The sequence below is a fragment of the Dermacentor albipictus genome, chromosome 3 (genome assembly GCF_038994185.2).
Source record: "Dermacentor albipictus isolate Rhodes 1998 colony chromosome 3, USDA_Dalb.pri_finalv2, whole genome shotgun sequence".
Classification (NCBI taxonomy): domain Eukaryota; kingdom Metazoa; phylum Arthropoda; class Arachnida; order Ixodida; family Ixodidae; genus Dermacentor; species Dermacentor albipictus.
The window spans coordinates 107,308,942-107,336,285 of NC_091823.1; the positions used below are offsets into that span (position 1 = coordinate 107,308,942).

General features: G+C 43.8%; 1 long non-coding RNA gene across 7 annotated transcripts; it reads left to right on the top strand.

Moving 5' to 3' along the window:
• Positions 1-245: 245 nt before the first annotated feature.
• Positions 246-26,276, top strand: LOC135904887 (uncharacterized). Of its 7 annotated transcripts, XR_010565242.2 has the most exons (12): positions 246-291; positions 2,029-2,063; positions 3,013-3,087; positions 3,152-5,616; positions 5,722-5,787; positions 5,867-6,005; positions 6,300-6,543; positions 12,438-12,519; positions 13,235-13,316; positions 14,458-14,619; positions 20,577-20,741; positions 25,978-26,276. It is a non-coding gene; the product is annotated as an uncharacterized lncRNA (long non-coding RNA). The 7 variants fall into 7 exon arrangements; XR_010565238.2 differs by lacking the exons at positions 246-291; positions 2,029-2,063 and having other exon boundaries at positions 2,498-3,087; XR_011512858.1 differs by lacking the exons at positions 246-291; positions 2,029-2,063; positions 3,013-3,087 and having other exon boundaries at positions 3,094-5,616.
• Positions 26,277-27,344: the final 1,068 nt, after the last annotated feature.

Genomic DNA, 27,344 nt, shown 5'->3' on the forward strand with positions numbered 1-27,344 from the left:
TGCAGGTCACCTTATGCTTTGTCACCTAAAAACGCATACCTGATGGCTTTATGAAGGTGGTACGTTAATATTAAGTTTACAGAAAGCGATCGCTAAGTCCGTGACTTATGTAAATCACGATATACGCATTCATGCAATAAAGGATGACGCGAATTTCGGTTTCGAATCTGTTTTTTGGATGCGTAGTAGTTTCGTTTGACATGCGATCGCGCGTCGACATCGGACGCTATGACACACTCGTGCCTTATGTGCCACCGAAGCCCCGAAGTGCTCTGGCATATACCTTCACATGTAAGTAAACGAATTTATCTCCTTGTTGAGAATATCACGCGAGTAGGCAGCTCTTGTGGTACATCACAATCGTTCGAGAAGCGTCACAGTAGAGCATTTTTCTGCATGCGGAGCGGTGTTTTTATTTGCAGGTTTCCCTTCAGTAGGAAATTGCTGGACAGGCGGACCAGCGCACCGGAATTGTACTGGCGAAGCCACAAGCAACTCAAAGAATCTGTTTAATTGTTGCACGTTGAACAATCATGATTCTACAAAGGCCACAGCAGAAAAACAGCCTGATGACCGAGTATTTCTGTGCCACGAAGTAATCAAGAGGCGAGTGCCTAATGCGGACGAAATAGAGTGCATCGAGACTTAGAACGACAGAAAGCTGAGCTAGTTCGTAAGGATTCATTATGCAAAACAGAGGTGAGGCGTGCAGACAGGACATAAGAGTAGAGAAGTGGGCGGCGCGCGTGTTGTTTGCTTGTAAATACTCTACTCTTGTTTCCTGTCTGCACGCCTCACCTCCGTTTTGCATAACGAGTGCATCAAGCCACATATTAATAGCTTAGGCGTTTTATGCGAAGCATATTACGAGGGCTCAACCCAGCTCCTCAGGCGCGGCGGTGACCATGAAATCACGTGACACCGTGACGTCACGACAGAGGAGAAGTGGCTTTGGCTCAACTCTTGCAAGACGGGCTGGGTGGGAATCGAACCAGGGTCTCCGGAGTGTGGGACGGAGACGCTACCACTGAGCCACGAGTACAACGCTTCAAAGCGGTACAAAAGCGCCTCTAGTGAATGCGGTGTTGCCTTAGAAACGCGCTGTTTCTAAGGCGTGCGTCTCTTGCTCAGGCGCACATTTCGTTGCCGCGCCGAACGCTGCTTTGCTCGACGCTCACCGCGTCCAATGCGGGGCGCGTAGTCGCTGCCCTGTAGCCCATTGTCTTACACCCCTTGGCGGGTCGACGGGAACGCTGTCGCGTTCCACTCTTGAAGGCGAAGAAGTAATGCATGAGTTGTTTCTTCGTCTAGCCGAACCAAATATAGCCAAGCAACAGCAGTTCACCAGGCTAAACAGTGGTTCAACAACTAAAATAAAGGCTAGTATGCTTCGCATCCTGGGCTTAACCTTACCTAAGCCACAGCCATTTTTATTAACTGTGCAATATTTTCAACACTTCCTTGCATGCCATTTCATGTGGCATATCTTTTCTGGTCACAAATTTGTGCAGCGAATCTATTTGCATGATCGACTCCGGGCCTGTGGGACCGTTCACTTGCACTTGATGCTGAGTCTTTTACATGTACCCATAAACTGCAGATATGCACATCAGATCCCTGCGAGCACTTTCAAAATTCAATTATTTTCGACAACAGGCACATATGCAATACTGACATAATCCGGAATACCACTAAGCAGCTGGGACACATTTTTGTTGACCATACTCGCAGGTAAAATAAGTACATCATGTGGACAGCTCCAGCTCATTTTCCTTAAGTCAGTGTGTACAAGGGTTATGCAAAAATAATTTTTTTCTCACGCACCGATTATTTTGCTTTATAAGCAAGAGAACCCACCACGTTAGTGTAACGTATCTTGTGCATCACACTAATATGTGCTTTCATTTACCAAGTGAGATGAGTTACTTTTATGGCTCATTCAGTCATATATCACACTGCAAGCTGCATTCATCAATCTTCAATGGGATTTTGCAAATGTTTAATGAAACATGTTTCCCTTTTATGCAGATATGCAATGGCAAGCCCTTCCGTGTGTTCCAAAGGTAAAATTTAAGCTCTAAATTAAAGAAGACATTTCTAGTCAGAAACAAGCAAAAATAGTGAATGCAGAGCATCAGAAGCCCAAGGTACAGAAATTATGAGAAGTGTCGAATGATTTTAAGGAAAGAGTCGTATTTAAAAATGCAAGACCCTTTAGTGGAGGTCAAGCAAGTCAATATAGGTAGAATACTCTGCAAAATTATGCGAGTGAGGGGATGTCAAACAATGGGTCAGGAAATGCATTGTTTTTCTGCAAAACAAAAGCTGATTGCCATTACATAAGTCACTTTAGCATCATGATAAATTCAGAAATAAACCAAAAAACAAGACACGCAAAAATAAACAAAACATTTAATGATATTTCAGCAGAACTTTTTGTTGGGCTAGTTGGTGCATATTACTGAAGTACTATAGCGCCAAACAGACGACACAAGAAGAAGAGACACGGACATAAGCGCTCGTCCGTGTCTCTTCTTGTGTCGTCTGTTAGGCGCTATAGTACTTCAGCCATTTAATGATGCTCTCTCCACACTGGGATAAATAAAAACAAACACATCACATCTAATGTGGACATATCAGATGCCTTGTGAAACATAAAGGAACAATTCAGTTTTGAGCTATGGCACTTGCCGCATAGATGTGGGGGGGCCTTGCACCAATAGTGATAGTTACCACTGCATTTAGAAATTGAAAGCATTCGTGCAGACAAGGATGATTCTTTATATTTTTGGCTACCACTTCAAATGCCTCCACCAAGTGTTACAATGCTGCACGCAGCCATACTAAGGATCTCGCAACAACACCTGCAGGTAAAAAGCAGAAGCAGTCAAAGTGCTGGTGTGTTCTGGACACTATGTTTGAAAACTTTTAGGCAAGAAGAGTGCAAGAAGCAGACATAACTGCATTTATTTCCATAATTCCCCATTTAAATGGCCTTTTCTTTTTGCTTAGACAATGCCTACGCCTAGCCACAGCAGCTCCCTCATACAGACTCCGCAAACCAAGAGGCTGTGGAGGCAAATGCAGGTAAGAGGCAATAAGCAATAGCACTGGTATCGACATTCATCTAATTTCTTTTTATTTCGTTTAGGCAGCCAGCACACCTCGAACAGCCACCTTGACTGCGGGTGTGTCACCCTAGTCGCCAAGGAAACATTTGAGGGAAAGTGACAGGCAATGTGAACAGCCACTCCTCCATGTAAACAATACTCTTTCTCTCGGATGACTCCTACGCCTCACCACGCCAGCACACTTGTGCACAAAGATGCCGCAGAGGCACGTGCAGGTCAGAGGCAAGAAGCAGTGGCACTGGTGTCGACATTTACCCAATTTCTTTTTCTTACACTGAGGCAGCCAGCACACCTCGAACAGCCACCTCGACTGCGGGTGTGTTAGTTGATCCCTGTTGTACATGTGCTCATAATAAACTTCAGTAAACTTGAACTTCATAATAAACGTGAAGGCAAATGGTACATTGATGCATTGTATTTTTGAACATTTATTGTACACATACAATATATGTTATACTTTGCAGTGCTACAGAGCGTATTTTGAAGCTTCCCCCTATATTTTGCACCTTTAATTACGTATGTGTTGTGTGGCCCTCAATGCAGTTCATGTTGTAGCAGCTGCTTTGTCTGTGTATCGCACATTGGCTTAAGCTCGTGATATCCACATACTTCTCTCACATATACAAAATAAAGTTCTATGTGGTCCTCAGTGTTACAACAAAAAATGAAAGTAAACAATCCGATCGTGGAATTATGTTTATTACAGTGATTCCTACGACAGTTACTGACAAGTTGACAACTTGAACTGGTCAATCGGTCCACAGCCTCCTCTATTTTTCAAAAATAAAGGAGGCTATGATCCGTCATGGCAAGGAATTGTATGTATACATAAAAAAAGGGGGGTATAGGATTAGGGCGGTACGAAAAAATGTACCAACATCGTCCTCTAGACCCATTCCGTTGAGGTACCGTAACAAAACGTATTATGCATAAAGTTCATACAACCAACTCTGATATTACTACAGACGCCAGGCGACGCGAGCTACATTTGTCATGATGCATTCGCGACTGCACCGGATGCCCTCCACATTATTCTCGTTAATCGTGCTCACTGCGCCGAGGCAAAAGAAAGACCATGGGCGCAGGTGCCTTTAAAGTATCTCGACCTTGCGAGGCACGGCTGCGCGTGCCAGGGGAGCTGTCCGTGCGAACACTCCCTGGCACACACCTGCCTCGGCGGCCCCAACCTACGTACCGTTCTGCTTCGAGCTTTGATCCCCCCACTGTCCCTCGGGTGCCCTGGAGTTCCTGCGCCGCCTGCTCTACTACCATCTCAGGTGCTCTCCTGAGACTTCCGTTTGTCTGTTACATGTGCCCTACAGCTGGATCATTACTTATAATAATAAAAAACCCGATCTATCGTCACGACGATAGATCGCGAAAGCGGCTTTTGCAACATACCGCGCCCGTGCGAAGATAATTACGGAACGCCAACGAGGAATCTGACCACAGCTTCGAGCTCGTAACGTCGTCGAGTGACACTCCTGCAACAGGCGTGACCGCTGAAAACCGCATACCGCCAGAAGCTTGAACAGGATCATCCCTCGGTTGCATAACTGCCGGCTCTACGGCCAACATGGACCACACCCACACCATCCCGCAACATAGAATAAAGAACCGACTTATGAAGCCCAAACACACGGCTGCACGCACACATCACAACACTTCAAGCGAGACGCCATGCTGCTACGCTGCTACTGTTGCCGGATTAAAACTGACTACTGTCACCAAGTCTAGCAAGCGTCTCAGGAGCTGGCAACCTCGGCGCGTAGCAACATGGCGGCGCTCTTGAGGTTCCCGATTTTAATGCATGGGCCCTATGGGTAGCTTGTCCTCTAGAGTCAGTATAGTAACTCTATGGGCTGAACATTACCGTTCATTGCGCTCAGTGCCAAGTCAGTGTCAAGTTATAGTCAATTTCTGGCCGGCCGCAGCAAGGTTTCTACTGCTTTACATTTCGCGGCATTTTGTGATTAAGGTGTGTTGTAGCGTCGGTGCTCTTTGTCAGCTCGGTCAGTTCTAGCAGGTGTTTTATGCCCAAGTTAACGGTTGGTAGCGACGAAATTCCAGTAGCGAAATGCCGCGACGATGCGGCGTCGCGGGCTGCCCGAACGGTCCACGTCGTCTGAACAAGAGCACTAAAAGCTCTGACAGTAATGTCAACTACCATGCGGTGCCGTCTGACGAACGTCGACGTTCCCGCTGGTTCAGTTCAGTTCCCATGCTACAGCGGCAAAGAAAGAAGCCGATCAGACTACATGTGTGCTCGCTGCATTTCCGCCCTGAGGATTATGAACATAATTCTCTCTTAAGACAGTCAATGGAAGTGCCTTTCCAAGCGCGACTTCGTCGCAACGCTGTACCGTCGGTATTCACTTCATCCCACGAAGAACTTCAGACAACTTCATTCCAGCTGAAACCGACAGAAATCAGTGGCAAAAGTGCCACCTGGGAAGCACCGTTGCTGCAGGACGAAAGTGTCGTGGTGAGCACTGCCTCAATACGCGCATGCTATCTCATTTCACTACTAAAATTAGCCTAGCGGGCGCAGCCCTCTATTTCATTGATAGCAAGCTGCCTTTATTTACAGGCTAACGTTGCCGTTGTGATCACGGAAAGTGACATTACCGGCACCTCCATGGAAGGCAGCGCAGAGGTATGTGGTTTGTCGCGGTGGTTGCAGTTTTGTCTGACGCAACTCGCGACCGGATTCATAAACGTTTGGCAAATTGCAGACGCTTTCCTCTGGCGCCAAAAACGCGGAGACGCAGACGGATTTCCTGCAGAGCCCCACCGAAAGAATTGGTTATGATTACCGCAGCGTCGGAAACGCGAAAGGAGTGCAGGTTAAACCGTTATCGTGCCCGAGCGTAGGTACGTATACGCCCGAGTTGTTGCCTAACTTCTAGCCTAAATTACTGCTGTTCTATTTGATGGAGTATGAATAAGCAGCAAGTCTGCCCTTTTGTTGGGCAGCATCACCAAAGAAATGACTATAAGGCAGCAAAGTAGAATCTTGTCTGCTTGAGCATGCTTGCTGCTGCTGCTTAAGTCTGCATGGTACCTTGTGCCGTGCACTTTTAGTCAAAGTTAGTACTGCTTGGTTCAAGGCTGTTGTTCTGGTGCTTTCTTAATCCGAGCTTTGCATGGTGTTTTTCTGCTCTACAGGAATTCAGGTGAACACAACAATGAAGTTAACGAGATCCAAGGCGCTTCAAGTGAACATTTTGAAGGCTTTACAGCAGATTAAGCGACGGCACAGTACTTGTCAGCCGGAAAACCAGTGAACCACCGGAGAAGTATGCCAGTAAGGAAGCTCAGCTACACTCCCTCACCTGGTGCATCTCCAGTACTGAGGGAGCCCGACAGGCATGACGCAACCTAACAGCAGCCCAGATGTGACACTTGAGAAGTAAGTAAACATTGCATACTACAGTGTTGCATGTTGGTTCAGAGTTCACACTTGTGAACGGGTGTTTGTGTGACACTTAAAATGTTAGGATGACTGGCAGACTAAAAGCGCCCTCTAGATTCTTCCATATTTTCTTTTTGTCTATGTGGTTACCTTTTTGCATTGTGTGTTTCTAGAAGTGTTTCTGCACTCTGCATTTCTAGGGAATCCGCGTGAGTTCATGCTGATGCTGCCTATTTCACTGGTGGTGCAAGTGGTTTCACCGAGCAGCAGCACTGCCTTTTGTCAAATTTTTGAGCTCTTTCTTGTGGCTTACATTGGTGTAGTATACTTTGTGGAAATAATTAACATTGTGCTATCTGTGTACCATGCCTGCCTTTTTGCATTGTATGCCTAAACCTGGTTGGTGACCCAAACACTGTCCAGGCTCATCTTTAGCCACTGACAAAAGTCAACACTGGGATATTAGGAGGAACTCCTTCTCAATTGAAAGAAAGAAAGGTTTTTGCTGCTATGGAGCTATAAAGGGTTTATTACATGTGCCACTAACATGTGTTAGTAACTGTAGTGTTAGTAATATTTAGTTATAAAAGGTAGCAACCATTACTAGCATAGCTGCATTATCATGATCAGGCAGTGTTGTGGGACTCATCCTGTATGTAAGTCCCTCTTCCATGGTTGTAATGAGGTTGCTTCTATTCTAAAAGTGTTACGACAGAAAAAGCAAGTAAAAAAATGTGAACCTCATTTTTCATCATATTTATCACAGCATCAATTAATATTAGGTCAGGACCATGCCAATAAAGGCTACAATGTATAGACGACTACACTGTACCGAAAGGGGCAAATGATAGAGGAGGAGACGGGATTACAATAATGAGCAGGCTACTTTGCCGCATGTGTTTAAGAATGACTTCATTGGTATTTATTTATAGCTGTACTCCTATGAGCACAGTTCCTTTATTGGTGAGCAATAATGTATGCTTGAGTGAATACAGACTTATGGCTCTAACTTACTATAACACTGATTGAATATATGCACACTGACAAGGTAACAGATAACTGTTAATCCAGCCTAATAGAACTACTCTTAATATAAGTTTTGCACTCGCACTACCATTATGCAGCATATATAGATTGCAGGCATATCACAGTAAAGGTGATGAGGCAGTCTTCTTTACTCCCTCGGTGCTCATGCACCTGTATATTTCTGTGTTTGAGAATAGCTTGTAAAATATTCAGTGGTGATTTAGCAGTAAGTGTGAGAGAAATGTGTTAGCATTATGTCACACCTCTTTGAGGTTCTTGATCGATGATCTAGGCTGTGCTCACTGAATTCTGTGCCCATCTACGCAGCAAAGAAAGGAATTTTGGCAAACTTTTCTGTGTCTGTTCTTTATACCGTTGTTTCGTAATGATAATGTCGAGTGGTAAAGTAAGACGAAGCATCACAACAAGGAGCACATAGCACTCGTAATGCTCTTTAACGATGTTCCGGCAGTGGGTAGCAGACAGAACTCTTTCCGATAACAATATTTAGTTCATTAGAGCCAATTTTAGCGACAGCTGACGGTAGCAGACCACTGTCAGTTGCACCACACACACACACGTGTATGAAGAAAGAAAGTAGTTCTTTGGATGTGGTGTGTAATAAGGTGAAAGTGCAGGTGCACATAGAAAAACAAAAACACATTTAATTTCGACATGGCTGCTGGGGTCTGGCCTTCACTCTTGATAAAGCCCGGACCCCGGCCGAAACGTTGCAAGTAAATGTTTGTTTTTCATTGGGCACCTCCACTTCCAATTTATATATATATATATATATATATATATATATATATATATATATATATATATATATATATATATATACACACACACGTATATAAGGAACTTGAGCAATGCTACAAGGTAGACACAACAAGTAACAGATGACACAATAAGTACTTTTGTTTACTTTGTAGCATTACTTTAGCTCTGTATGTTTGAAAAGTAACCTGCATAATTTCTCTTTATTTACTTAAAGTATGTGTATATATATATAGATTCTCAGTGACACTTTTCATCTAATTATAATGTTTGGGAAGTTGCTAATTAATTAAGACTAATGATCTAATTAAGCAGAATGAAAAAAAAATTGAGTATCTCCAAGCGACGGCAACACCATTACTTTGGTTCTGTCCAGCTGCATGGCATTCACATAGATTTAAGCTCTGGCTAAGTACAAGTGTCTCGAGTTGTCGATTAATTCACCCTTGCTCTGCGATCGGCTACCCTCCATGTTAGCTCAGATGGTAGAGTGGCCACACCAGAAAGGCATTGGTCCCGGGTTTGAATCCTGAACCGGGACAAATTTTTCTTCAACTGCGAGGCTTTCTTGCTGAGAAATCCGTGTTGGTTTCCTTTGTCGCTTCATGCTACAATTTGGGCGGATGCCAACAGTACCTTTTCATATGAATGAGAAGAAAGGGAACCGAGGGCCCCGATTTTTCTTAATTGTACCATAAGAAGCGAACAAAGACACCAAGAACAACACAGGAGACATTACTTATACTTGCTAAATGAAATAAGGAAATAATAAATTAATGGCAATGAAAGTAGATGAAAAAACTGCAGATTGGATACAAACCCACGTCTTCACATAACAGGTGCAATGCTCTTACCAATTGGGCTACTGCGGCGCTGTTTTCACATCTGCTTCCTTGGGTATTCATGTTTATCTACTAGAACTAACACGAGGAGTGTTAGCCAGCGGCACCACTCGCAAACCTTCGTGGCGGATGGGGAAGATCTTCTCTGCCACAGGCGTCACGAGTACATGACCTATTTGGGTGACGGCAACTGGTGGTACATAAATAGCCCAGAAAGTGCATGGGAAAGCAGCACTGTGGTACCTCATTTGGTAAGACCATTACATGCTTAATGCCATTCACGACGTGGGTTCGTATCCCACCTGTGGCCGCTTAATGCCATTCACGACGTGGGTTCGTATCCCACCTGTGGCCGATGGTTTTTTCATCCACTTTCATTTCCAGTAATTTATCATTTCTATAACTCGATTAGTAAGTACATGTAATTTCCCTTATGTTGTCTTTGGTGTGTCTGGCTTCTTGCGATATGATTGTGTGTGTGTGTGTGTGTCTGTGTGTACACATTCTTCTAAGCTCTGCCATCCTCTCTCTACCTCTACCATGTGACCGGCTTCCCACACTTGACCTATGCACATTTTTCCACTTTGACACTCCTAATGCTAATGCATTAAAAAGTTAGTAATAGTCTGTCAGAGGCAACTGCTGCAGTAAGTGCTGCAGTTTCTTTTAAAAGTGGATTAAGCCTGTGAGAAATGCTAAATATTTGCCTTGCAATTATCACAGTAGATAAATAGAACTGTGGTGTGGCTGCTTTCATGTGACCATGGGACATTTGAGCTTTTCAAACCTTAAAGGAAGTTTAGCACATGCGGTTGATAGCTTGCCTCAGGCTAATCACGTTTGCATAACGTTGACATCGGACAGCAAAAATTAGTGGTGTAACATTTGGCAGCATTCAATTTTTCTCATTCACATGCACCCTCATCCACCACACACTATATTGACCTCAAGATGAGCTCTGTTTGCACTCATGTCGCAACCTGTGGGAACGGTACTCATGACACACAATTAGGAGCATCCAGGCCAACCACTGAAGCCCACAACTTTTTTTTTTTTTACATACTCAGTGGCCTGTGACAAGTGGATCACTATGTCTCAATTAAGTCAGCCACCAACTAGTACTGAACTTGCTACCAATATCAGCCGTAGGTTATGTCCTCTTGGGATATTCATGTTATTGCGAAATCTGCAGACTGACGAACCACTATATGACTCTAATATTCTACTAAAATGTTTCAGTTTCAGTAGAAATACCAGCACTCACACAGGCTTCGCCTATATTCAGGATGCAAAGGGGCATGTCCAAGTTGTTGATTTTGTGTATAGTTGGAGGAAGTAGGGCTGCTAAGTTATGCATTGACACCGAACAGATACCTGGTGTTCTGTTAGATCACAGGCTGGAAGCCATTCGGAAATGAAGCACATTTGGGGATGACAGAGGATTGAATAAAGAGACAAGGTCGAGAAATTTAAATGCACAGGATGAAGTCCAGCTTGCTCACACAGTGCTAAGGTAACTGTGGATTAGATAGGGGTTCCTCGTTTAATGAACTTTAACAGGCCAAGGATGACAGTAGTGAAGCGATTTTGGACAGTATCATCAGTGTAAAATGCTACTGTCAAGCATGATCATGCTCTTTATGGAACACTCACTGAGAGATAGTTTATTCTTCGGAAGGATCAGGGACTCCAGAAGTTCCTTCACTGCCATTGCATGCGTGCAGAACATATGGAGTACACACACACACACGCACACGCACGCACGCGCGAGCTTAGCTCACATACTAAGCAGCACACTTGGCTTCACAGCAGAATAGTGGCTGAGCGCAAAAGCTAAATGCTAGTATCTGCAAACACCTAATCTTATCACCGTATCAAGATCTCTGCTGGCCTTGACACCCTCTCCTTTCTCTTGGCACCCATTTTGCTATTCTGTTCTACAAATGCCCTGCCTACCTCTGCTTGTTCCTCTTTATCTTAACCAGATTATCAGATACACATATTTGATTTCTATTCCGTGTAGCCTTTCTATCTCTTAACATTATACTTAACACATTCCATACCACAAGTCACTACTGTAGGTACTTTACACCCTCCCGCAAGTTTATTTGTCCTCCAAGTATTGGCCCCATATGTTAGTCGTTGCAGAAAACAAATATTACTGGGTCATTTATTTTAATTGGAACAGGCCTATTGAAGAACCCCCATGGTAAGATATACATCAACTGGATTACTTGAAGCAGCCAACACTACGCCTAAGACAAATTGGTCGAGTCATGATAGCTAATTAACTGTTTAAGGAATTTATAGCACTTTTCAAACACTGAATCAAAGCTGAGCAATAATGAATGTTCATTTAGCAGAAATTGGGCAGCTGTTATCACCAGTTTTAAAAAATGTGTCTTTAAAATTTGTGGCAATATGCGCTGATGTTATAGTTAACACTTCTGAGCACTCCATTACAAACACCACTGATAAGTCTTTATTAGAACACCATCAGATGTAAGTTTAACATTTAACATAACATCTATGCAATTTTATACTTTTTCAAGCTTCTTTGCTTCCAATTCGTCTAATAAACGTCCTACACCATGCATGCATATTCCAGTATAGTGTGAGTGCAAGTTATCATTAGTAGTCCCTTCATTTTGAAAGAAAACAGCTGTGCATTGTGATGCAGCAAATTGAGAACCTTACAGGCCTTAGATATAACATAACGAAAGATGTGTAAATTACACAAAAAGGTGGCGATAACATTGCGCCCTGGTATTTAATAGTATATTGAAAATCGGGTAATAGTACTACCTCATTAATAGTGTCAGTCAATTCGTGTGGTCCTTTTTTTTTATGAAGCACATTTGTGTAGTTTTCTGTAGGTTGATCGTCATTTTCTGCTTACTGCACCACTCAGCAACACAGTCTACATCTCGTAACACAGCACAGTCACTTTGTTAATATTTCCATAAATCTTGCAGCCATCTGCAAAAAAGTTTAAGGGTAACATCAGTACAAATGTTGTTGATGTAAATAAAAAAAAAATGACCGTCCATTTGCTACTGTGAAGAAGGGATCAAGAGAATGTCAGGATTCGTGGCTATTCATTGTAATAGCGCCTCAGCTTTGCGCTCCGTCATGCCGAGGTTGACATGTTGATGGAGCGAGTTCCCGACGGCATTCATCAAGCGCTATGTGTTCTTCGGCCGAATGGACGCCGCGCGACCCCCTCCTGCTCCTTCAATGCAGCCTGCTCTTCAGCAGACTGAACCAAATGCAGCCTCCCCATCTGACTGCAGGGCCTGAACTGGTGGGAAGCTACGGGCGCGAGGTGAGCAAACATGCGATCACATCCTTTCCCTCCTTTGGAGGGAGGGGACGCCTGTGGTTGGCTCGCACATTGCGCTGCGTCTACTTCATGCATATAACAAATTTTTTATGAAACACAAGTGCACCAATATTAAGGCGTAAAGCTTTTCTTGGGCTTTTTAAAAAAAATACAATTAAAAAAGAATAATACGAAATTTTTATAGAACACCACTTTTAAAGGCGCTTATATGAACTGACAGTGGCTGAATTGGTTAGCGTGGTGGTCTTGCAACCTGGAGGTCGGTGGTTGGAATCTTCAGCCTGACAAGCAACTTCATGCGGCTTGAGTTTTTTCGTACTGCAACACCAACACCAATGCCTACACGAGTGAAGCAATACAAGCTTCGCTTAAACAACAGTAGCTTTAAACTGACCCTTGAGATACACCGTATGTTACATTTGCATCATGCAACTGTTCACCATATGCAACACCCGACATCTGTAAATTATATTTTTTTTACCTGTGCAATAAGAAGTTGCTTGTGTTGTATTGAGCTAAAATTTCTAATAATATGAAATGAGGAATCGCATCAAACTCCTCCTTAAAGTCGATAACTTTGCAAACAATGCTGGTCAACAAAGCTGGATGACAATGTGAAAGATTACATCAAGGTCCCACTTCATGTATAAAACCACTTTGGCAAGCTTCCGGTCTGAAGCAACACAATTTTTTTCAGAGGCCTAATAGGACATATACGCATTTCAACAGCGATTGGCTACGAAACAGAAGTGCAGTGCCAAACAAAAGTAAAGCACTGGGTAAGCCGTCAGCTTTCAACACATAGCTGTTGAACCCATAGCTTTTGATACACACACCTGCTTATTTATCAGTATCCTGGAAACCGAGGATTATGCCTTCTAATAGCTCACTGTCAAATTTACCAAACTCAAATGCTGCATCAGAACCTCCTGCACATGTGGAAAAAACTAGGGCAATCTAGGGCAAAGCAATAGACAGACACAAAAGAGATTAGGATGAATGCTAGTATTAGCTGTTTATTAAGAGGAGACCACTCACCAATATACATACTGTCGATGTGCATGTGCCCTGTCACATCGTGTCACTATGCAGTAGCCGCAACATAAAGATCATGTGTCTAAGAGCAGCATTCATGAAATAAGGAGACAAAGATTCTAGGCAAGAGCAACAACAATACAGCTCAGTTAGCATTAAAGACTTTTGTTTAGATGAAAAACAATGCCCCTATTAATTTGTACCAGCAAGCCCACAAGCCTGCATACTTTCGACCAGCCGTGGTGGTGTAATGGTTTTGGCATTGTGCTGCTGACCCAAGATCAAATCCAGGCCGCAGCGGCTGAATTTTGATTGGGGTGAAATGCAAGAACACCTCTGTACCGTGCATTGTGTGCAAGTTAAAGAACCCCAGGTAGTAAAAATTAATCCAGAGTCTCCCACTACAGCGTGCGTCATCGTCAAATTGTGGCTTTGGCACTTAAAACCCCAGAACCTCTTATTTATTTTTTTTGTGCACTTTCAAGTATGATTTTATTAATACCCCTCTTTGAATTGTGCAATTTTGATTTTGTGATTATTGCACACGAACGGGATAACGTGACTGGGCGCATGCGCTCCAATTGTATCAGTGGGTGGCCTGTTAATAAAACGTTGACTGGAGCACTCACCCTTCCCTTTTTATTTGACCAGCGCTTTGCGTTAAGTTGCCCTAGTTAGAATGCAAGATCAACTATCCCGACAGCCCATCTTTACACAGGTAAAAAATTATGCAGATCTAGCACAAATGTGGGAATCCATATGTGAAGCGAAGCTTTCGTGAAGCGGTTGATTAGATGCTATAAATTTTATGCGTGCACATTTCTTTATCGTCATTCTATGCAACGTGTAATCCCATACAAACTTTTATCTTCATGCACCACTCAGGTCACAAGCTATGCTGAAACGCAAACAGCAGTCCCTGCGAATGCGCCCTGTGAGAAGTTGATGCAGTGATGTCACGAGGACGAAGGCGATGTTGGATGTTTGTCGAAGGGAGAATGCTGAGGAGACGTCTATGCTGAGAGAGGCACGGCAAAAGAGACAGTGGTAAGGTTTACTATTATGTGCCTGTTTCGTTCCTGCGTCTCTGGCCTCATGGAAGCTGGTGCATGTGCACATGTTATTGCATGCACAGCCTATTACATGTGGTGCACAATGTGTCGCACACACTGATTTTTCTGTGCAAACTATTTTGAAAAGGCAGCAGCAGCAGCAACAGTCAGCAAAAGCTGGAAGGGTTCATGAAGTAAGCTTTGCTTTAGTATTGAACTGAACTGTGCTTTAAAAGATTTCGCTTTTTCTTGATTACTGGAGATAAAATGATCACCACTCTTAAATTGAGGAATAGCACTTTATGACACCTCATGAATAGACACCTCTTGCTGTGCTAGACATGAAACATATGGTAAGCCATGCCAAAGGCACAATTATTTTTTTGTTTTTTGTTTGAGGCTTAAGAGTCTTAAAGAATTACGGAAATTCATTAAAAAGAATGGCAAGGATAAAGTGTCTATTGCCCCAATAGAATTTGCTGGCCAACTCGTCCACAGTACCCAAAAAGAGGCAGAATTTTAGCGTGCACTTTGGTTCTGTTTTCTCTCTGCATACAGAAGCTTCTGATACAGCGCTGCAGTTCAGTAAATTTGCATATGAACAGATGGAAGGTGCCACATTTGATTCCAGAGGCAAAGGAGCGTTTGTTGAATGGCTGCGCATATCGAAGCTATGGGACCTGATGTCTTGCCTGCTGCTCTACTTTCGTTGTGCATCACTTCAGTGTCGAAATACCTGCAAGTAATTTTTACCAGGTCTTTGGAAGAAATTGCTTCGCCTATAAATTAGAAGACTGTCAATGTGCCGTCCATCCACAAAGCCGGACTTTGGTCAGGGTGTCTACCAACCGTGAAAACCAGGAGAACCGAGAATTCTCTGGGATTTTGTACATATAGTCTGGAAAAACTCAGGGAATTTGTGCTTCTATCAGGGAAAATTAGCTGTAATTTTATTGAAAGAGAACAAAAGTCATGGTTATGCTGGCTCGAGTAACTGACAGGAATCGTAACGAATCGTCTTTGACGCCCTGTCATTGGCAGGAGGATTTGCCAGTGTACAGTCAACAACCGACTTTTTGGATTCTCGATAATTGGGACAGCTTCGCGGCACCACCCCGTAGAGTCAATATATCAGAATGTGTGAAATTTCAGACACAAGAATATCCTTCGCCGTCCGATTTTGTGCACTTTTTGCTGTGACCGCAGGTTCGAAACGCCTTAAATCAAAGCCACCACCGCTACAATTTTGATTATCTCGCCACCTCGAATCAGCACCCTCGCACGCAGATCCCCTGGCAGCCGTGGCCACTACTGCGGCAACGCTAGCCCAAATTGCTTCAACGTTTGCTATTAAGCTTCTTGCCGTTGAGTGCCATGTTTTTCAATGAAATAATTTGCCGCTGTCAGCAATGGCACCGATTCCGCCTTTGTGGTCCTCGCGATTGGCTTCAAAGCTCGGAAAGCACGGTGCATTGCATAATGCTGCTTCCGAAAGTCAGGCTCGCCTCTGTACAGGAATGTTACTTGGTGAAGCATATGCAAAAGTATTGCAGTGAAGCATAACAAGCGCAGCAAGGGGCTATTGCCACGAGACGCAGTGTGTATTCCTTAATTGTACACCCCTGCACCCAGTATCTCCTGTTACAGTACGAGCACCGATATGCCTACACGTGTACCGATAGGCGTTCAGAGCTTTTCGAACGTGCCTGTTGCGGTTTGAGCCCTTAAAGGGCCCCTCACCAGGTCTGGCCACTTTGAGCTGACAAGCGTAGAGCATACAATGCGCACTAACGATCATGTTTGCAAAGAATTGCATCGCTGTACACCGTGGAAAGGTCAGAAATTTCAATCCGAATGCTGTTTTCTTTTCTCCTTGTAGCGACCGCACTCCAAGCCAGACGGTGAGGTCTTCTTGTCCCTGCGCCTACGTGCTCGTGTCACTCGTAGTGATACGTGAATTCGATAATTGTTCAAGGCAGCATCTGTTATCTGCGTGATTTGTTGCTTGAATTGACAAATTGAAGTTTAGAGAAATAATAAAACACACAAATGGAATGTCTGTGTTTTTTGTTTTACTTCGCACTGAAGCAAGAGAGATATATGTACTTCCGCTTTGTCTGCTTGTACGCACGGTCGTGCAGTGATGTGCGCAGGTACCGAAACTATGCCATTTTCTACCGTGTTCCAGCTTGTGATCATGCTTTGCGATCCTCAGTATTCGTGCAGCACTGAATTATACTGCTAGTCATGCGCCCTTGTGCACAGCGCGCAATATAGTGTGCAGTGCGAGCGAGACAACAGCTCGCGCGCGACGCTGTCAGCGGAAGTCCGTAGCACCGAAAAAAAAAAAAGAAAAAGGCAAGGAGAAAAATAATGAAGCCTGACATATGCATCATGCGATCCTTGAAGTCTGGTATGGGAGAACGCAGAGAAGGAATTTTGCTTGTGGAGGCTAGACGGGGCGAGTAGAGAGAGCATCTTGCTTGGCAGTGGAGCCCAACTGCTGAAATCATGGGTTCGCGGCTCTGAAATATTTCTATCTCGGGTATTAATAAGCTGATACGAAAAACATTTGCGGCAGAACACTCCCTAGAGGACACGTAACAACTTCCAGCATACAATCGAAATTTGCTATGGGCCTGGTGAGGGGCCTTTTAACGACTGTAAAAGACATCCAGTCATTTTTTCTAACTGGCCGATTTTTCAGACGTGTTCACTGCCCCTACGCAGTTCGAAAAATCAGATGTTAACAGTACCACTTACCAAGAAGATGCTTCAAATGGTCCATGGGGCGAATGAACAGTGGAAAGAGGACGAAAACAGAAAGGACCTATGCATTGAGGAATTAACGGGAAAGGAAGCGAGCTGCCGCCGTTTTGAAGGAGCTTAAGCTAAAAAAAACAAAGTGTTGGCTGATGTCGAGATGCAGGTGTCCCTCATCCAAACCAGAATAAACTCTTTAAAGCCGTAAAACACAACAGTGAGGCATCGATTGTACGTGGGCTGAGAGTATGTCAGGACAGTTGATGACTTACGAGCTGTTGACAGAGAATTTCAATTGTGACAAAGTTCGGGCCTCATACCACTGAGCTTGCTATCAAGCTCATATTTAAAAACATTTGCTTCTGTATGTATCTCCTTTTTATTCGTATTTGAGTGTGTCCGACTTGATTTGTCATTTCTTTCAAAGGCATTTTATCTATTGTGCATTTTGCTAACCCCCTCCCTTCCATTCTCTTTTTGAATAAAATAAACACTACTCCTTAGTATTCAAACTGGATTAAGTTCTTTTTTTTTTAAATTTTTTTCACAAGCTTACTAGAGAGCGACAGCATCTGGCGACATGATCTCAGCCTGTCTTGAGATAAAACATAGTTCTGTGTCACTATTTCGCAAAGGCATTCAAGGAAAACCTGTAAAACTCTGGGAATTTGGAAATGTCAGCTTGGTAGACAACCTGTCGGTAGAGTGTTTCTAATTATCGCCTAGTTTTGTTGAGTAGCGTTATTTGCAAGGTTCTGGAACATGTACTTTTCACTAACACTATTAATTATTGAATACATTCAAGCTTCTATCTCATCAACAAAGATTTCATCGCGGTTTTTCTTGCATAACCCAGCTTACTGAACTCACGACATTGCATCGGCTTTAGCCAACAGCCGTTCTGTAGATTGTGTATCTTTGGATTTTAGAAAAGCTTTTGATGTCGTTCTCTATTGCCTATTACTAGAAGAATCAGAGAAAAGACGGGGAATGCGGGAGATGGAAATTCAAGACGATGAGCAAAACATGAACAAGGTGAATACAGGAGCCAATGTTTCGACAAGTGGACTCGTCTTCTTCAAGGCGAAGGATGAGACTGGTGTAACATAAACAGTACTGTTAATCTATGGGTAAAGGAATGTTTAAATTTGAAATACAGGGTGTCCTAGTACAGTGGAATTTCGTTGATACGATTCTGCATAATACGTTTTTGGGGATAATGCTTTTTTTCTCCTTTTCACGGCCAAAGTCCCCATAGGAGCAGTGCACTTTCATATGGTTATTGCAATTGCTTTTTCACCTGAATTGTATGATACGTCTGCAGAAGTGGCCTATTACTAGTATTTCTAAAACTCTTTAGTTTTATATTCTAGTGTACTACCCTAAGTAGCATTCCAATGACCCCCGAACATGTTAAGCCCCAGCCACACTGGAGGAAGAGCATGGCACGCTACTGGCAGTATAACGCTGCTGTGGCAATGTGGCCAGACTAGAGGCAGTGTAGTGCGCCGCTGCCTCCAGTTGAGTGAAGAAATGGCGAAAACCTAATCTTTTATGTGCTGCATGACGAACAATCCGAGTCATCGGCTGAGTCAGAGGTAATCTTGCACAATCTGCTGACGTTAACGCTTGAACTTCAGCTCATGGATGGAGCTATTTCTCGTGCTCATAGGTTAGGGAAATATCTGCCAAATAAACGCCACCCCATTGTCGCCCGATTTTCGAGTTTCAAGGTGAAGGATTAAATTTTCACGGCTAGAACGAAACTAAAGGTGGCCAGCATCAGTGTTACGGAGGATTATTGCATGTCCACTTGTACATCTCGGAAAAAGCTGTCTGAATTCGGGAAGGCTAACAGTAAACACTACTCCGTTAAATACAATAAGCTTTGTATGAACAATAAATGTTATATGTACGTGTCATCCACGCATAGTGTATGCGAAGTTGATGCTCGTGTTCCATCCTTTCACAACCGTGAAAGCACCTCCCGAGGTCATAATTCCTCTCTGTCATAACAATCACCAAAACCTGTTCCTTTTTCAGGCGAAACTTCACTTCTTTTTTCGAACATACATAGCGTTGTCAACAAGCATGATGATCTATCATCATTTATTGACATGTGCAATGCTGATGTCATCATACTAACGGAAACCTGGAGAAACACAGGGAATGCGGGAGATGGAATCTCTCTAAAAGCATCTACTTGTAACCCTCCTCTTCATCACATTGATGGCTCTGTTCTAGACGAGGTTACCATGTATAAGTATTTAGGTGTTCACCTGACTGCTAACCTTATATGGCAAACCCATGTTAACTACGTCGTTGGGAATGCTAATCGCACATTAGGTTTCTTATGCCGCAACTTTTCAAGGGCACCATCTTCTCCTAAATTAACATTATACAAAACACTTGTAAGGTCTAAGCTTGAATATGCATCTGCTTTGTGGGATCCCATTAAAGAATTTCTTAATAATCAGTTAGAATCGGTACAAAATTGTAGTGCACATTTCATTCTGTTAAATTATTCGCGCTTTTCGGGTGTATCATCTATGAAACACATTTTGAAACTTCCTAATTTTTCTCTACGTAGAAAAGTGTTTCGTTTATCCTTACTTCATAAGATTTTTCATAATCTACATCTGAAAAATTAACTTTAAAGAGCCATCTTATTTGTCTTGTCGTACTTACCACCGTCATAAAGTTCAAATCCATTTTTGCCATACTAACTTATTTTCCGATTCATTCTTGCCAAAGACATCAAGGAAACGGAACCAGCTGCCCACCTCCGTCGTCACCTTTCCAACTGTTTTAGCATTTAAATCCACTGTCGACATTTATTATTGTATCAGAGTGTCTACCAACCGGGAAAACTGGGAATTCTCAGGGATTTTGAGTAATCTGGAGAAACTCGAGGAAAACTCAGGAAATTTGTGCCTCTATCAGGGAAAATTAGCTGTAATTTTATTGAAAGGGTCGAAAGTCGTGGTAATGCTGGTTCGAGTAACAGACAGGAATCGTAACGAATCGTCTTTGACGCCTTGTCGTCGGCTAGAGGAGTTTCCAGTGTACAGTCAACATGTCATCAAAAAAGCAAATGAGTATGGACTTCTGCTTGAATTTGCTCATTTGTGCTATTTTGGGGCTTGGGAAAGGGGTGGGCCATTCTGAGCTCTGCCGCTTGCTTTCCAGGTCGTAATCAAACGCGCACGTCTCGTCACCGGTCACTACATTGTCCAAAAAGCCGGGGTCCTCATTCACATGAGGAAGAAAATCCTGGTAGATCGCTTTCTGGTTGGCCTTTTGCTCCTCTGACAACCACTCGTGGCACGAACTTCGCACATTCTTTCCTCATGGGTAAGTTTTCTGTCACGATCTCAAGAACTTGGTTTTGAGGAATGCTCAAGTCATCAGAAATCATTCTGGTACTCATCCTACGATCACTGTTCAGTAAATTTTTCACTCGCGGCACATTTTCGGTGGTCTTGCTGGTCAGAGGGTGTCCAGAGCGGTCTTCGTCTCCCACTCTTTCCCTACCTTCTCGTAACAGCTGCCACTCAAAAACACCTGATCTAACCATGGCAGCATCGCTGTAGGCCTCCTTAATCATGTTGTGAGTCACTTTGCCCATTTTACCAAGCATTACACAAAATTTGATCGCGTATCGCTGATCCAGTAAGCGCTCCATGATTCGCTGTGACGAGGCGTTTCGACAGGGGTTCACACTACAAGTGGCCTGCTCTCCTCAACGGTCGAGAGCTGACTGCCGATTTTTCCCAGCGTTCCCAATATCCCCCTTCACCGATCCTGCATGCGCAGACCGCCTCTCGTCCGCCCGTTCGCCCAGGAAAAGACCAGTCCTACTACTTTCAGAACAGACCCTGTACAACTGACCAAGAATATGCTTCAAATGGTCCGTGTGGCGAATGAGTGGCGGAAGGAGGACGAGAACAGAAAGGACCTATGCATTGAGAAATGAACGGGAAAAGAAGTGTGCTGCCGCCATTTTGAAGGAGCATGAGTTCAAAAAACAAAGTGTTGGCTGATGTCGAGATGCGGATGTCCCTCATCCAAACCAAAATAAACTTTTTAAAGCAGTGGAACACCACACTGAGGTGTCGTGCACGAGCTGAGAGCATGTCAGGGACATTGAGGTTGACTTAAGAGCGGTTGAGAGAGATCCTCAATTGTGACAAAGTTCGGGCCTCGTACCACTGAGCTTGCTATTTATCAGTTGATAGAAATAGCTCATATTCGAAAATATTTGCGTCTGCATTCATCTCCTTTTTATTTGTATTTGAGAATGTCCGACTCGATTTATTTCATTTTATTTATTTATATTATTGCGACATTTTATTTGCTGTGTGTTTCACTAACCCCTCCATTCTATTCTCTTCTTGAATAACATTAAACACTACTCTTTAGTATTTAAACTGGTATAAGTTGCTTTTTTTATTTTTTTTTACATGCTTGCTAGAGAGTGACAGCATCGGGCGACATTGTGTCAGCCCATCTTGACATAAAACATAGTTCTGCATCACTCAGGGAATTTTGCAAAGGCACTCAGGGAATTTGAATATGTCAACTTGGTAGACACCCTGCAGTGAACTCCCCATAGAAAAACTATAAAAACCTTGATTATACGATAGACGAGAAGAGGGGGGTTAACCGAGGGTCCCGATTTTATTAGTCATATCATAAGAAGCCAACAAACATTGACACCAAGGACAACATAGGGGAAATTATTGTGCTTAATAAATGAAATAAAGAAACGAAGAATTAATGGAAATTAAAGTGGATGAAAAAACAACTTGCCGTAGGTGGGAACCGAACCCACAACCTTCGCATTTCGCATGTGATGCTCTACCAGTTGAGCTACTACCGCGCTGTTTTCCCATCCACTTTCTTGGGTATTTATGTGTCCTAGTAGAACCCTGGGAGTGTTAGCCAGCGCCACCACACACAGACCTTGACGGCGGACGTGGGACGTCCTTTTTGCCGCAGGCGTCACGAGAACGTGATCTTTTTGGGTGAAGGCAACTGGCCAATAAACCCACATATGCTACCTGAAGATCAATGTAGCCGGATTCGAGACCCTCGTTAATTAATAGACGAGAAGAAAGGGGGTTAACCAAGGGTCCCGATTTTATTAGTCATATCATAAGAAGCCAACAAACATTGACACCAAGGACAACATAGGGGAAATTATTGTGCTTAATAAATGAAATAAAGAAACGAAGAATTAATGGAAATTAAAGTGGATGAAAAAACAACTTGCCGCAGGTGGAACCTTTGTGGGTTCGGTTCCCACTTGCGGCAAGTTGTTTTTTCATCCACTTTAATTTACATTAATTCTTCGTTTCTTTATTTCATTTATTAAGCACAATAATTTCCCCTATGTTGTCCTTGGTGTCAATGTTTGTTGGCTTCTTATGATTTGATTATACGATGTGAGATTACACACGTCCCATCTCGTACGACGACCCACATGAAATTGTGAACCCAATGGTGGATGCGTAAAAAGCACCATCAGCTTCAGGCAGCTCCCTCGCTGTGTCATACCCTCTGTCAGAAAGAGAAGAATGTCCTTTCGCCTGCAGAAAGCTCCGACTAGTTTTCGGGCTCCCTCCTGCCCATGCGTTCGCTACCCTCTCATTGGTTGTTTCCCTCTCCCCTCTTTCCTGTTGCTCAACCACCGCATGCCTTCACCCCTTTGTTGCCATCTCAATGCACGTACTCTCTCAATTGGCGTTTTTTTCTCGGCAGTGCCTCCTCTCGTCGCCAGATGCACTCACGTGTATGGCTGACGACATTTTAGGCTCTGTGCCAAGCTCGTAATCTTGGGCGCTTTAACGTAAAGCTATTCCTACCTTTTCTATTCCAATTCTTCAATCGGCCTTCCATGATTAGTCGAAAAGTTTTTGGACCACCCCCACTTCCACGTCTGCCACACGACGTCACGAAAACCGTGGTAGCTCCCCATCTGATATGAACTGTAGACGCAGATTATGCATGACTGGACCGAACAAAATAGTTACTTGTGGTTCGACGCCTTTTCAACATTAGGCCTCGGCTATCGGTCAAAAGTTTTTGGGCCTCAGCCATTTCACCTGCCTGTCACGTGACGCCACAAAACCGCAAAAACTCACTACGTCACAGTGACGTTTTTGCATTAAAGGAGTACTGCAACAAAAATTTGAAGTCGCGTTAATGTGCGAGATCGATTTATGTGGGCACACACACATTGTCTGCAAAATATAAACGGCGAATATAGCTGAGAACATATTCAAAATCCATTTTAATGTGCGGTTGCACGCAGCTAATTGCAAAACGTAGCACCTCGCAACATCTATATTAAGGAAGGAATATAAACGAGCAAAAAACACTACGTCACGAGTTTGCGCTGCCATCGGGGGCAGGCCCTGCGACCAAGTTTCTCGCCGCTCCGATAACTCCGATGTTCTTTTCTTTTTTCTTTTTTTCGCTGACGGCAGCGCAGATAATCGGCTAAAATTTGTTTCCGACACGAAATAACTCGTAGTAAAGTGACCTCGGAAGTGTGCATGTCAGAAAATGTCGCACGAAATAGTAAATCATTGGCATGATTTTGATTTGCAAGTGGTCAGCGCAGACGCCGCAGCAATCGTCGCTGCGAAGCGGCTTGCCTGGCTAACATGTTTTCTCATCACTACTAACGGCGTCAGGAAAACTAATTGTATTGTCACTTATAAGTGACATAAATGTGGAGACGTTGATTGTGTTGACGAATATAGGTGCTTTATTATGAGCTGTGGACGGATCGCATGTGCCGTCGACCTCAGATCCGACGGCTAACGAGCTAGGCCTATGCCGTTTTCTAGCAATCGCCAGCTCGCCTGGCTTGCTCGTTCACTACCGTCGGTGTCGATGAGCGGCAGAAGTGGTCCGAGTTCGTGCGCGCTGCTGGACATTTAGAATGAGCCAGATTTGCTCCTTTCGAGCGTGCCTGGTATAAACAAAGCCCGCCGAGCTTAAAGAAGTCCGATTATCTTCAACCAAGACTACGTACCCCCAAGCCTGATGCTGTGCCGACTTTTACCTCTCCTTGTGTCCTGCTGCGGAATATGCTTAATTCCCAAAGCGCCCTCGATGTATGGTTCGTTCTACTTGTAGCAGTGTGTATGCATATTGATAGCTGTCACTGGCCGCACTTTCTGAGCGTCTGCTTTGTAGGGAATCCTATCAAAAGTGGTTGGCCTTGTCTAACACGACAGCAACTCTCGCCTGCAGGAAATAGTCGCCACTGTCTGAAGAGAATGAGGACCATGATGATGGCGAGTACACTGCAAAGCACGCGCAGACATAGCAGGTGAACTAGCAACATGAAGCTTGTGAGCCGGCGAGCGTGCTGGTGTACATACATCAGAGTTTTGTGCGATCACGTGCCCAGCTGTGTTTACATTCCGTCTTTGGCCTTCTCGTTGCTCTCTGAAACCGAAACTTAGACTGGTCGCTGCAAACAAAACTCCAAATAATTGCCTCTCATGCTCTGAAGCAAATTATGTTTCGTGCCGTGATTACTGGTTCATTAGCTACTTATTGCAGCGGAAAAACCAAGATGGAAAATTTTTCTGTCTGTGCTCCTTTAAAAATGCATTAATATGCCGAACAAAACTACATTTTTTTCTCAATAGCCGGAGACTGCCTCATTCTGAAAGGAATAGAAGATGGCTGCTGCCGATCACTCGGGCACTGGTTACTTGCACCTGCCGGAGAGGATGGGTTTATTTGCATATAGCAAAATGCTTTGCGTGGTCATATAATGTTATCGAGCACTCTAGACACGTTTACGAGATTGCTCTGCCAATTCCTTGCGGAGGACCCGTTTCAGTGGCATTTTTAACTGTCCGTTGCCCATCGCTGCGATTTTAGACAACCTACCGCAACCTAAGTAAGGGAAAGCAGATCAATAGCAGACGCTGGCACCACCCTCTTTCTCCTGTTGTTATTTTCAGTGCGCTGGCTCGGCCCCCATCAAAACCCTCTCCACCTGAGTCTGCTCCTCGCCGCTTGTAAGCCAATTAGATAAGAAAAACCACTCAGTGTAGGCAACGTTATTCATTTTGAAAGCAAACTAAAGTGACCTTCGATAAATGAGAGCGTTTGATTGGGCTGTTCAGGCTATGCTGCGGGTCACCGCCCGATGCTTGTATCTGCGATTATGTAAATTTGACGTCCGATTGGATTGGAATAAAAACATATTTAGAATAAATTGGAATAAAAAGATTAGATAGATTGGAATAAAAACATATTCGAATAGTTTTACGTTATAGGGCGGGCCCCTTGTTACGATCATGTACTTCATTTCATCCATTGCTGAATCTCACAAACGTGAAGCTACCTCTGGAAGTGATCACCCAAGGATCCAGGTGATCATTGCCCTAGTGCATATGGAAAATGCAAGAGCTTGAGCAAAGATCGCACCGATCAGCCACTGGAAGGCATGCAGATCGTAACATATACGCATGTTCATGCAGGCAGTTTGGAACTATGTTTACGCGCGAGCACACAAAACTTCTCACATGTCTGTTGTTGGGTTTCCGTTTTCATGCAGGTCCTGGTATCGCGCTAACACTGCTGGCTGCCACCTCTGACAAGGACAATGCCACAGATGCTGCCATGCTTGTGCCTGGGTGTTGTGGCGTAGCATCAACAACCTTCGAAAATTCGTCTGTGCAGGCGACGCCACTGTAGGTGACCTTGCGGATGTTGCTGCGCTTGAAAGAAGCCCTTGCTGTGCGGCTCAAAGAAAGGCTATAAGAAACTGTCTGTAAATAAGCAAAGAACGTTTTGGCATGCTGGCAGGTGCGAATTGCGGTACACGATATGCTAAATCTTACCAATAAAGCATGATTGGCACCTACAATGCAGTATTCTTGTTGCATTTACTTTTTTGGAGGTTTGGTTTCTGAGTCCAGCAGACCATTAGCCTGTAACCTAAATTAAAGCCTCTCACAACTCTTTTTCGCATCTATTATAGAGGAAGCTTTTGTTGGTCAGATTATGTGATGCCCGGATTATGTGACGTTTTTGCATGGTTCTGAGAAAATCATATATTTGGGATTCCACCGTTCTGAAGACTCACTTCTTATCCAATAGTGTACAGAAAGCTAATGGATGCTGATGCACTTTTGTTTTCTAATATGGAGGGCATCTATAACTGAATGCTGACCCATCTTTGTGTGTAAGTAAAATAGATGTCTGATAAGCAAAAAGGAGGTTACAAGGCAAAGATACAGTAGAACGTCGTTGATATGTTCCCATTACGTGCATTTTCCCAGCACCAATGTTTGCAATCAAAAACACAAGAAATGACCCAAAAGAATTATGCAAATTTTTACCAGTACATACGTTCTCAGAAAACGAGATTTTTTGGCACCAACGTTTAAAACGTTGCCCAACTCCGATTGTGTGATACGTTTCCCAGCCGCTGGGTCGCATGTAAAGAAGATGTGCGAGGCACGTGCGGTCAAGAACAATATATAGGTGCCCACTGTGGCAGCTCCACCACAGTATTTGCCCGCCCGTCTCACATGAAAATGCTGGCGCGCACTCAGTTTCTCATTTCGGTACCAGCAAATCTCTCTGGTCATCGCATGCAGCATTCACAGCTGTCACCACCAATCCTATTGCGATAAGCATCTTCGCCATCTGTTTTGCAGCGTGCAGAGCTATCAGAAGCGTAGCACACGCTTTTAATAGGTGATAACTGAAATGCGCCGCCGTTCCCTGCTGCAGACTGCAATAGTATATGTTTTCTGCCCGCTAGATCCTGTGTGAGCAAGAAAGGATGCAAGGCGTGCGCAATCGAAAATGGTATATAGCCACCTGTGTTATGTGAAAACGACGGCGCGCACTGTTTCTTATTCCGGTATACTAGCAAATCGCTCGGGTTGTCACACACCGCATTCACAGCTATCG